The sequence below is a fragment of the Ostrea edulis genome, chromosome 3 (assembly GCF_947568905.1).
Source record: "Ostrea edulis chromosome 3, xbOstEdul1.1, whole genome shotgun sequence".
In the NCBI taxonomy this organism is placed as follows: domain Eukaryota; kingdom Metazoa; phylum Mollusca; class Bivalvia; order Ostreida; family Ostreidae; genus Ostrea; species Ostrea edulis.
The window spans coordinates 57,483,902-57,496,409 of NC_079166.1; positions in this window are offsets into that span (position 1 = coordinate 57,483,902).

The following is a 12,508-nucleotide window of genomic DNA, read 5'->3' on the forward strand; positions in this document are numbered from 1 at the left end:
AAAGCGTTGTGTTTGGTGTCTCCATGTTTTACATCAGTATTAAAAGTTTAGCATCATTTTGTACTTTACCACTGTTCCCGAGATTGCTGATTTTGTTCCTTACACTAACGACGTATACATTTAACAATAATTTTGTTTGAACTTCCAATGCATTTGAATGAAAACAAGGTCTAAGGTATGCATTTTTTATACACTGTAATTATAACCATGTATTGCATATACTTTTTTGGTGATATGAAGTAGCAAAGTTGACAGAATCTGTAAGTATGTATTGATGTTGCGTATTAGATATTAATATCATGTGAAGAGGTTTTATCTATTCTTATACAGGAGAAATAGATATGTAGAGGGTATCAGACGGACATGGTGGTCTAGAGGGAGAGCGTTTTCCTCGCATGTGGAAGGTTGGTGTTCAAATCCCGGCCGTGACAAACCTAAATCATTAAACAGGTAGTGATATTTCCATCGGAAAACGCTCGGCATCAGGTGTGAATGTCATGGGTCTTCGGAGATGACCTTAAAAACGGATGTCCAGTGTCACAGTAGGTGCGATACACTCAAACCATCACTACTCAATGGCTGTAAGCGCCGAACATAGGCCTAAATTTGAAGCCCTTCGCCAGTATTGATGACGTCTGCATATCATTGAAAATTTCTCGAGAGCGATATTAAACAAGATAAAATCAATCAATCAGTTAGAAGGTATTAGGATTTAAAATTTCCAACTTGTGAAAATCGGTCAAAATTACCATCAATTAAACAAACAAGCAAACAAAACACTCATCTAAGAATTTGTCATCGTCTAGAAACAAAACCTTTTATGAATGAAAATGTGAAGATAACGAACGGTGATCAATCTCATAACTCCAATAATGTAAAACTTATACGGTACCAATTTTGATGCACCAGATGCGCATTTCGACAAATAATGTCTCTTCAGTGATGCTCAATCGAAATGTTTGAAATCCGAAATAACTATGAAGTTTTAGAGCTAAATATAGCCAAACACAGCGTGTCAAAAGAGTGGAGCCAAATTCATCCAAGGATAAGAGCTATGCATGAGGGAGATAATCCTTAATTTTGAAATGAATTTCTAAATTTTATAACAGCAATTTAAATACATCCGTATTTTCAAGCTACTAACGAAGTACTTAGCTACTGAGCTGTAGAAACCCTCGGGGACTAACACTCCACCAGCAGAGGCCTCGACCCAGGGGCCATAATGTCAAACTTATATGGTATCAATTTTGATGCACCAGTTGCGCATTTCGACAAATAATGTCTCTTCAGTAATAAGGAATACAAAATTAAAAGTTGGACAAACACGGATCTCTGGATATATCAGAAGTGGATTAAGTTCCTAGGAGGAGTAAGCACCCCCTGTTAATTGGTCATACCTGCCGTGAGCCGTATATCTTGATCAGGAAAACGGAGCAATCCGGATTCGAAATCAATGTATTGCCTTTGCAAACTAGATCGTTATAACGACCATAGAATTTGCAAAATGAATAAGAAGAAGAATTGCATGAAACAAGATATCAATAGTTGCATAATGTGATGTCATTATGGACAAATTAAATTATATCTGCTCTCTTTTATCCCCTTCAATTCCCTTAAAGTATTTTGTTAATAAACACATCAATCATATGATGGTGCAGTGCTGATGATTGAAAGGATTGCTTGGGTGGGAAAATTTGATTAATCTCTCTTTGAGTCTGACAAGAGAACCAACACTCTTCTTTTCCGTTATAATTATCTGTACAGTCATATATGTACCATGCTATTGTTTAACGTTTTTCGAGACTTTGTCACTCATACTGAGACATCACCAGCTGGACGTCAAGTATCAGATTTAAACGCACAAATGTATGTTTAGCGTTCGGGAAGGTTGCAGAGAGGTTCTCAAATGTGCCATCGCCTGCCGCGAAATGGGACATGAGTTATATTGAAAAACCAGGATTCTTACTTTTAAATACCCAGGGTTCGGGAAGGTACAATCAATACCTTTATTTTTATCTAAGGTTTAACGTGGTCATGTCAAGCGTGGGTTCGAACCTAGGACGTCTCGATATCGAGGTGATCGCTCTAACCACTGAGCTACCGTGACCGGTCAAAATAGATTTGAAATAACAAAGAGATAGAGAGATGAAGCGATAAACATCTATTTTTAGTATGCTCAGAAATACGTACAGAAAAGTGTTCATTATATATAAAGTATACAAACACTCATATAGCAACAAATATACTTATACAGTGCCATAGTGGTTATGACAAATAAAGGGAAAGTATTCATAGTCGTGTCTGGACAGACGATGCAATGTTTTGCGTTTTAAAGCAAACGATGAATAATTGCCCAATTTTCTTCAAAAGGAATTGAGAGTAGTTTATATGATTTGTAACGGTGCAATTATTTGTGTTTGGAACCTGATTACAGTTACTTTATTGTGGGCTGTTACATGTATTTGTTTCCAGAAATAATTGCAATAAAGTTCCTTGTCGAGGTCAGAGTCCAAATTTGTCCTAAATGGCATCAAAGGCTATCAAAGACACAGAAGAGTAAATCAAAATTTAAGCAGAATTTGTTCGTATTGAAACACCGAAATATATATGAAACAATAATATTGACATGATTGACAAAGTTACTATATTTTCTAAACTCACACAAGTCAATTGTGTTATAATGCAGTATTTTGTTCTTGTGTGTTCCAGAAGTCCAATGACATTAAATATACATGTAAGAAGAATTTTGTAATGTGGAGCACGAACTGTTCACATTCTGAAGATTTAAAAAAAATGGAGTGATGCTGTCCACAATCTACTATGTTCACTGCAGATTGATTTTCATATCTTTACCGAATTTGGGGTTGATAATTTTGCCCTGCGTTGTAACATACATTTGATACAAGGAGTAAGATGTGCGAAATATATCAAAACGTGTTAGGTCCAGCCTGATTTATATAATTACCTGTGCCGGATGCGGCGAGAATTACATCAGCCAGCCAGGAGAAACCTTAGAACACCGCTCACCGACAACAGATCCGAGAATATAAAAAACTAGTGTACCCATGTAAGTTGACATGCTAGAAATTGCGCCAAAATATTAATCCAAGTTTTATTGTTTTTCCCATTCATAAATTCTACAAAGACACAACAAAAAAAGAACGGGAAACCAAAGAAAAACTATTCGTTCAATAATATAAACATTATTTTAATGCTACATAACTTAGTTTTACAAAGGATAAGATTTTACTTTCTCCGCATTTATGTAATACTACAATTTCCCCAAATTATTATAAGGACGTTATATTTTGACATAATGCATTCTATTAAAGGGTAACAAATTATTGCTGTGTTTTGATATCACTTTTACAATTGCGATGTACATGTTTAACTAAGCAATATTCATATACTCCTGAAGGATTAAAGAAACTAGTGGAGTATACCCTATTGACTTTGTGATATTTTTTATCATATAAACATTACTATAGCCACATATGTACACATACTGAGTAATTTAGCTATGGCTTTGGTAAATACAAGGGAAAACTGAGTGGGTGGACATACCTAGTGTTAATTTTCTTACAAGGAAATGAATGGAAGGTGTGGTTTATAATATAATTAGTGATGATTGCAACCTGATACGAACACGTGATTTTAGAGCAGTGTACTATAATTATTAAGTATTCAGCAGGGTTTGACCACCTGTGGCCAGATATGTCATTTGGAAGAGAACTTGACTGCAGATTCAGAGGGTCCGGTTTCATGTTTCGGTCTAGATCTGATCCATTGCACTTTCTCTCTTCCTGTTACATTTAGTGTCGTGACCAGCCCTTGGAATGGACAAATCAAGGCATAGCTATATCCAAGGAGGGGGAATGTGGCGGTTAGATGGGCTCATCCGCCGGTGGAGGAGTGCTCAGTTGATAGAACACCCGACTGAAGATTCGAGGACCCCGGGTTCAAGTCCTGTTCTGGCCCGTTACATTTTTTCCTGTTACAATATAAAACCCAGACCTTCTCCATAAAAATAACATATTGCTATTCAACCATCCATGTCAAGACAAGTGCAGACAATTCAGAACACTTGTAACATTTAAAAGACATACCATTTCACGGTAAAACATCAATATATAGCAGTATTTATATCATGATTATGAATAGCAGTACCTATACCTTATCTCAATGCATATTCAAAATGAATAATTTGTGGAACTATTATATACCCCGGGACTAATCTTAACTTAAGGTAATAAATGTAAATCTCGTCTTTTGACGTATAGACGTCAATTCAGACATGGATTACATTTGCATGTGGTACGATAGTTACTAATAGTGAAAATCGCGGAATGAACAGTAACTACACTTTTTGAATTGCCAACTGTGGAAATGCTGAATACGACAACTAACGGGAGACACATGTTCTATATACATAATAAAAACTGAATTAGTTGGCAAAAAACATGAACCCTAGGATTTTCTTTTTATATCTGTATTGCGTATAAATTCAAACAACCACTACAATGTGGACGATTTGATAGATGTGTTTTATTTGCAGATTTGATCAGTATATATTGATGAAAGGGGGCACTAATTTGCACGCACTGTCCCTTGAAAGGATGATTGATTGATTCATTGATTATATCATGTTTATATCATGTTTAACGTGACTCTCCATAATTTTTCACTCATATGGAGACGTCACTAATACTGGTGAAGAGCTTCAAATTCAGACCTGTACTCGGCGCTTACGGCCATTTAGCCAATTTTCAATTGTATGTAATTATCTTTGAAAAATCCTAACTTTATCTATGTTTTAGGTTTCTTTCAGCATTACAGAGACAATTTGGAGAATCAAAGTCTCATTTTTCATAGATAGAAACTTGGAAATTATTCAATAAATTATGCACTGCAAAACCATCCTGGAAAAATTAAGATCAGGCTTCTGCAGACTAGAAACTTGTAGAAACTATAATCGGTTATTCTTCTAGCTCTAGCAAATTTATTATTATTTCGGATTTCACAAATCTCGGTTGAGCATCATTGAAGAGCCATTATTTGTCGAAATGGGCATCTGGTGCAACAAAATTGGTACCGTATAAGTTTGACATTATGACCCCTGAGTCGAGGCCTCTGCTGGTGGACTGTTAGTCCCCGAGGGTCTCTACATCCCAGTAGCTAAGTACCTCGTTACTAGCTTGAAAATACGGATGTATATTTAATTGCTGTGATAAAATTCAGAAATTCATTTCAAAATTAAGGAATGTCTCCCTCATGCATAGCTTTTATCCTTAGACGAATTTGACAAGCGGATCGTAACGTCTCTCTGAACACGCCCCCAGTAAACCCAGGTAAACTCATTGATTTTGATCAGCACATAGGGAGCAACCCCCTCACGTTAATTCCGTTAATGCTGGAAATCGGTGGGGAGTAGGCATTGAGGAAACGGGTCAGTGCGTAGGGGTCTCAGCGTTTGTGAACAAGTGCAAGTCAGCCGCCCAGCAGTAGACACTAGCACTTATGACTCTATAGGTGTGCATGTGCCTCAGGTCATGCGTGAAAACATTTGGGCGGGATCTTTTATTGATTTGGCCTTGCTTCTAAAACAAGACAGGGATGTACGAACTGATGCACATATCACTGGGGAAATAGTTATAAAATGACCAACTCATGATAGAGAAACATAATCTAAAACCTATCCACAACATCCAAGCCTGGACTCCAGCTTTCATTATTATAAGTGTACATTTATCTGGAGAAATTTCCTGGTAAAGCCCAAGAGATGCTCAAGTACATGCATAACATACGTTTAGCTGCCAGCAGAGTGGGTCAGGTGGGCTAGGTATGACGAACAATATCGCGTTAAGAAGGAGCGCCACCCTTCATCATGTTGGGGTATTGTAGATTATGAATTGTGGGTGATGTACATTGATGTTTCGCCAAATCAACCCCCTCCCAACAGTTTGCAAGTTCTATTACAGCTGGTAGGAAATCAGCATTTCGACGGTCAGGCCCAACGCCAGACTCTGGGGCAAACAGTGGGTTTAAACCAAGTGGTTGATGTTAGGCATTCAATAAGGGATCCTGCTCCCACAACCCTTGCAAGTTTAGAAACCGGTGCATCAATTGTAGGGGCCTCATCCCCCAACCAACTGTCCTATGGGACAAAAATAACAATAAAAATACAATATTCAGGGCCCAAGATATTCATCGAATCTAAAAATCTAAAAGCTGCTCGGGAAGCCCCCGCCAACTGGTGAAAGCTAAATTAATTGAGGAAGTCTCTTTGGGAAGAGTAGCTGGTCCTTTTACAAATGGCCCATTCCCCACTCTCCTGGTGTCGCCCGTGGGTCTTGTACCAAAACAAGATGGTGGTTTTGGATTAATTTGCTACCTGTCTTACCTCCAAAATACGATTCGGTTAATTATCACATTGACCCAGACATTTGCATTGTCAAATACTTAAATATCGACGAAGCAGTCCTAATGATTCAAACACTGGGGCATAATTAATTGCTGGCCAAAACTGATCTTAAGAGTGCTTTTCGCCTACGGCCGATATACCCAGGTGACTTTGACTTGCTAGGCATAAAATGTAACAAGTATTATTTCGACAAGTGTTTGTCATTTGGCTCCAAATTATCTTGTGCTCTATTCAATCGTTTTACATTGGTTGGTTAGCAAAAAGCATAAAATTCTCATATAATTCATTACTTAGATTACTTTTTCTTTGGTAGTAGGTCAGGGGAAACAACTTGTAACCATGCACTATCAACTTTTCATATAGTTTGTGCTGACTTGGGTATTTCATGTTGCTAATCAGGAAGCAGTACAAATAATCAACAAATAATCATCTAAATCCCCCGAAGTTATGGTCTTAGTAAGGGAACTGGTCCTCGACAAGCTACACGTTAACATAAACTTTAGATCACAGTATATTAACACCAAATTTAACGCAATAGCTGATTCTATTTCTCGTTGACAGAGGAAGCGTTTTCGGGTTTTGATCCCACATGTATAGCCAGTACCATGTCCACTCCCCCACAGTATATGATCTATATAACGATCTAGTTCGTCAATACAACCTATCATTGAGTCAAATGCTGTCTGAGATGTTTCATACCAATTGTTAAGCCGTTCTTGGCACACTGATTTTGACTGCAGATAACTCTGTTGACCTGATCAGGATATAGGGCTCACGGCGGGTGTGACCGGTCGACAGGGGATGCTTACTCCTCCTAGTCACTTGATCCCACCTCTGGTGTGTCCAGGGGTCCGTGTTTGTCCAACTATCTATTTCGTATTGCTTGTAGGAGTTATGAGATTGATCACAGTTCTTTATCTTCACCCGATATGGCAGCTCTGACAGTTGAAACCAAGAGACTCTTGAAAGCTTCAATGGCAGATAATACATGGCACACTTATAAGGCATCTGTCGAAAGTTCTAATCACTTCAGGTACATATTTAGCTTACAACCAACATGGCTGGCACCCCTAGATCACATAGTCCATTTTATAGCTTATATGTCAACCAAGAATCAGACACCAGCCTCGATTAGGACTTACATATCCGGTTTGTCTATCATGCACACAATTTAAAGTCTTGAGTATGTCATTAAATCATTTATAGTAACACAGCTGTTAGAGGGTGCCAAGAGAAGTTCTAAAAGTCTTGATACAAGGGCCCTGATTACTTTAAGCATACTAGTACAATTAATCCAAGCTTTAGACAAGATTTGTGCTTCCAAATATGAGGCTTGTTTATTTAGGGTTATCTTTTGCTTAGCCTTCTTTGGGGTTTTTTTTTGCGAGTAGGGGAGCTAACTAGCAGATCGGTTAAGCACTGTGATCCAAGGCTACTACGTTTCAGTGACATTGACATTGTGACGGGCTTAGGACACAGACAAGTCAAACTGATGATTCGTTCGTCAATCCCAAAATGATCAATTAGGCCAGTCGTCGACCCTGTTTTCATCAGACACGGGGGATGGGGGAGGGCCTTGTCCAGTTGACTCATTGGTGTAATATTTAGCCGTAAGAAATCACAGTGCCCCAAGCAACAGTCAATTATTAGTTCATTTCGATGGCAATCCCCCAACGCGTCATCAGTTCACATGTATTTTGGGCAAAACCTTGGAATTTTGCAATATTAACAAGGGGTATTTTAGGTTTCACTCATTTCGGATTGGGGCAGCTACAGAGGAAGCAATGAGGGGTATTCCTGATGTAGTGATCAAACAATGGGGTAGGTGGAAATCCAGAGCTCATTCTTTTTACATTCGATTGAATTAAGTTATGCATCGTAGATTTTACATGCATTTGTTGAATGCGTATATAATTTTGGCACATTATGTTGCGAAGTCTTGCTAACAAAGACAACGTTTTGCAGGAAAGTCAACTGCAGTTTGGATCATGAGATCTTCCATTGTTTATTGGGCTGCCAGTAGGGCTACAGCTGTCCTGGTGGGAAACACCTTGCGCTCCAAGATAAGAATGTTCAAATTTATTGGTTCGGCGTCAGGGGCATGAAATGGGAGCAGCAGTTTGACTCTCTTTTTATAACAAATTAGGCGCAAACCGGGTACCTAGATATTTAATAGCGCATTTGGGATCTAATGATCTAGGGATTCTTCCTGGTCTAGAGCTACTGAATCGCATAAAATGCTCGTTTCTCCGTTGTAAGTTGCTGTCCCCTCACATGCTGCCAATCTTATATTGACACAATACCAAAAGTGCATCTACAGTGGATGCCATGTGCAAGGATGTCAACCGCAAGCTCAAGAATGTTTTAAAACAGAGGGGGTTTGGTGATTAGGCACCAAACAATTGGATATACCGAAAAACAGCTTTTTGGGTATCACGGCACTCATCTAAATGAATTGGGCAATTATGTGTTTCTTAGTGACTTTCAAGGGGGTTTGGAAACCTTTTTATCAGATCGAAAAAGGGACATCACTGTATATCCAGACGAACTGCAGGTTGATTAATGAAAATGGTTTCCATAATTTAACTGGATTAATTTTATTTTTTATCATGCTCTCTTTAGGTAAGGAACGGTGGGTAAAAATTTTAAGCTCGTAACACTCGCGTTGTTGGTGGGTGAACTTGTATCTAGACAAATCCATTTGGAGGAACTCGGGGATTAGCACGAATCAGGATCTCATTTAAATATCTGGCTCTAAACTCTGTGTATTCCACCTGAGTCAGTAATTGATTTCCTATTCACATGTGGTATTCTCTCTTGTTATGGTACCAGGAGATCTCGCTCATCATGGGCACCCGTGGGTGCGCCTTTTGCCAGTTGATGGAGGCATTTAGTGATTCTCCGGTTTCCGCCTGGGGAACTTACATATCATATAAGTGAATTATGACAAATAATCGCCACAAAATTGCAAGATTCAAGTTTTTCATTAAAGTTGTAAGTAAAGTGTAATTTATACGATTTGTCACGTTCATTTCTGCATCTGGAATTAATGGCATTTATCAACAATTGTCTTCGATAAATGCTTTTAAATCTGGGGCACGCACGGTAACTCTTGCAGCCTTGTTAACTTTTAGCCACAAACGTATTGAAGACTAGGAATATAAAGCGCATTGCCTGTACAATCAAAGCCCGAACCGAACCCGATTCAATCATTAACCGTTTCACGCTTGATCAGTTAGGACGCCATAAACTTTTACCCACCAACCCTTCTCACATTTTCTAAAAAATCTTGACTGGGTTCGCTTTCCGTTTTCAGACTCTAATCATGGTGTGGTCACCTGAATAGGAAGATAGCGTCATTGCTGTGAATTGCAAACGGACTAATTTATACGACTCTGGTATACTTGGGACACGTGACACCCGGGAAAAGCGGACGCCGTTGATTGACTGTCCAAACCCATTGTGTTGTTGGAGGGGTATTTGTGACAGTGTACCTTTTAAGTTTTTGACTTACAGTTTTTGGAAAGTTTACCACCAATTCAAGCAGTGTTGCAGGTTCTTAAGTTTTTTTTAATCTGTGTACGGCGTGCGTGCGGTAGCAGCAAGTTGGTTTAGCTGCATTATTTTCACTGTGCGCAATGTGGGATCTAAACTTGTGTGATTTGCTAATTGTATTATGTGTTTAACATTGACAGTGGGAGATTTTGGTCAAGACTTTAATTTGTTCTAAAGTCACACTCCGGGAAAGGGTAGGCGGAAATCGGGGATTACCACGAATCAGGATCTCGCTTAAATGTCTGGCTCTAAACTTTGTGTATTCCATCCTCATTACTAGGGGGAATGTGGGGTCACCCTTGTTTACCTTAGGTGCCGGCTTGACCCTTGTGGTACCTAGGGCAAATTTTGGGCTTATCCCTTTATATGGTACCAGGGGAGGCGGGATAGAGTGCGGACCTGAGCCAGTACTTGATTTCCTATTCACATGTGGTATTCTCTCTTTTTATGGTACCAGGAGATCTCCCTCATCACGGTCACCTTTGGGTGCGCCTTTTGCCAGTTGATGGAGGCATTGGTGATTCTCCGGTTTCCGCCTGGGGAACTTATACATTATATAAGTGGATTGTGACAAATAATCGCCACAAAATTGTAATACTCAAGTTTTTCATTAAAGTTGTGTAATTTATACGATTTGTCACTCTCATTTCTGCATCTGGAATTAATATGCACGTCATATGCATATGTGTAACAATTAAACACAAGCAATCAGTAACTCCTCCATTCTCTAGAAGAAGAAAAAACCTGAGAAATTTTCACCTTAACGAAAGTTTATGCTTTGTAATTTGTTTTTGCGGTGGGCACAGGTGAAAAAAGAAATTAGATATGCCAAACAAAAAAGGGAGGGGTTTACAAAGAAACTTAATTTCAAATATCTTATATGGAGTACCTAATACAACTATTGCTAAGAAAACTTACCAGAGTAGTAGCGTTGTCCATTTTCGTACGCTTAAGTGGAGGTGATGGGGAAATTGATGGTGATCGGGGGGGGGGGGTGATCGTGGTGATGAGCTGGCTCCGTCCTGCTGTTGCCTAAGCTATTGCTTCATCTGTGGTTCTGATCGAGGGTCCAGCACCTCTGCTCTGTCTACCTCGTTTGGTCGACCCCATTAAATCATATACTCCTTATCCACAATGATATCACTTTCACTTCGAAAAAACTGCCAGCTACGCACTTACATAATTTTGTCCTCAAAATACCTCGCACGGAAATTGTTGTCAACACGGCGGTGCGCCATAATCCAAAAACTTAAGCAATGCAGTAACGTATTTGTTCGGTATGGTCAAAATTTGGTAAATGAATTTTAGGCAAGGCAAAACCACTGCTATGTTTAGCAGTTTTGAGAACATGATTACTAGTCAATAATCACCTACTCGAAATTAAAATTTCAAAGGGGGCGAGATTAATTATCGTTTGGAGTGGTGGCAATCGCGCGTGTCTTCAATTAATCAAATAATGGCTTCGGGAGAAGTGGGGAGTATATACGTTGTGTTTTATTGAATATACAATGTTCTCAATACTCAATGCAAAAACTCAATACACGCCCATTTTTACTCATTTACTTTCACCCTCAACTGTCTGACACTCCTTAAGTAACACCTCTGGTGACGGGAGTGGCTGATAGTTATACATTTTAACCTTTAAGGGCTACTGCAGGTATCAGTTTCTTCTGCTAACTGTAGTTTCCCGGCTATAACACATGCCCATCGCTATTAAAATTTATACACCAAAACACCCAAATATACCATAAACATACCACTTACCCTTGGAAGTTTTTGCTTATACCTTTACCCACAAAACATACCATCCTCAACTAATTCCTTTTATATAATGAAAAAATAAAATAAAATAAAACAATTAATAATAATAATAAAAGACAGTAATACCAACGTGCATGTTTTTCCTTAAAATAACACAAATTACAGCCAACACTCAAACACAAAATATCTGTCTTTCCTATTAAACTTCTCATTTAGGCCTATTAAAATATTTTAATATATCCTGGATCAAACATATAATTCAGAATCCTATTCCCCGTATTATCAACAAGAGTATGATCCTTAATAGGGTATACATCTCTCTGTATTATAGTTTAAATTAGACACACATACACTTAAATTTATCAAGTAAATCTTTATACAATAACGCAGCGGTGCAAGAGGCCAACTATCTATTAAAGACAGTGGTCTATCGTGTCTTCTATGACTTTTTCATAAAGTCATGGACGTGCGAGCCCTGTCAACTCCATGATAAACACTTTTGGCCATAAATACATTTGCATACACACAACTATCCTTCTGCTTTCGGCCAGTAACTAAGGAAATTTAGGCGACTATCTAAATTATTTAGACAAATTCAAGCACAGAGCTGGTGGGTTTCTTCTCTGGATCCGATGGGGTGCTCCCTCCGTACCTCCTTTACCGCCTCCTAAACACAGTCTTACAGAGGGAGATCCGAGGGTCGATCGACCACAGATGAAGAATAGCAAGCTACCTTCAAGAAGCTCTTTCCCCGACTATACTGTGGGGATC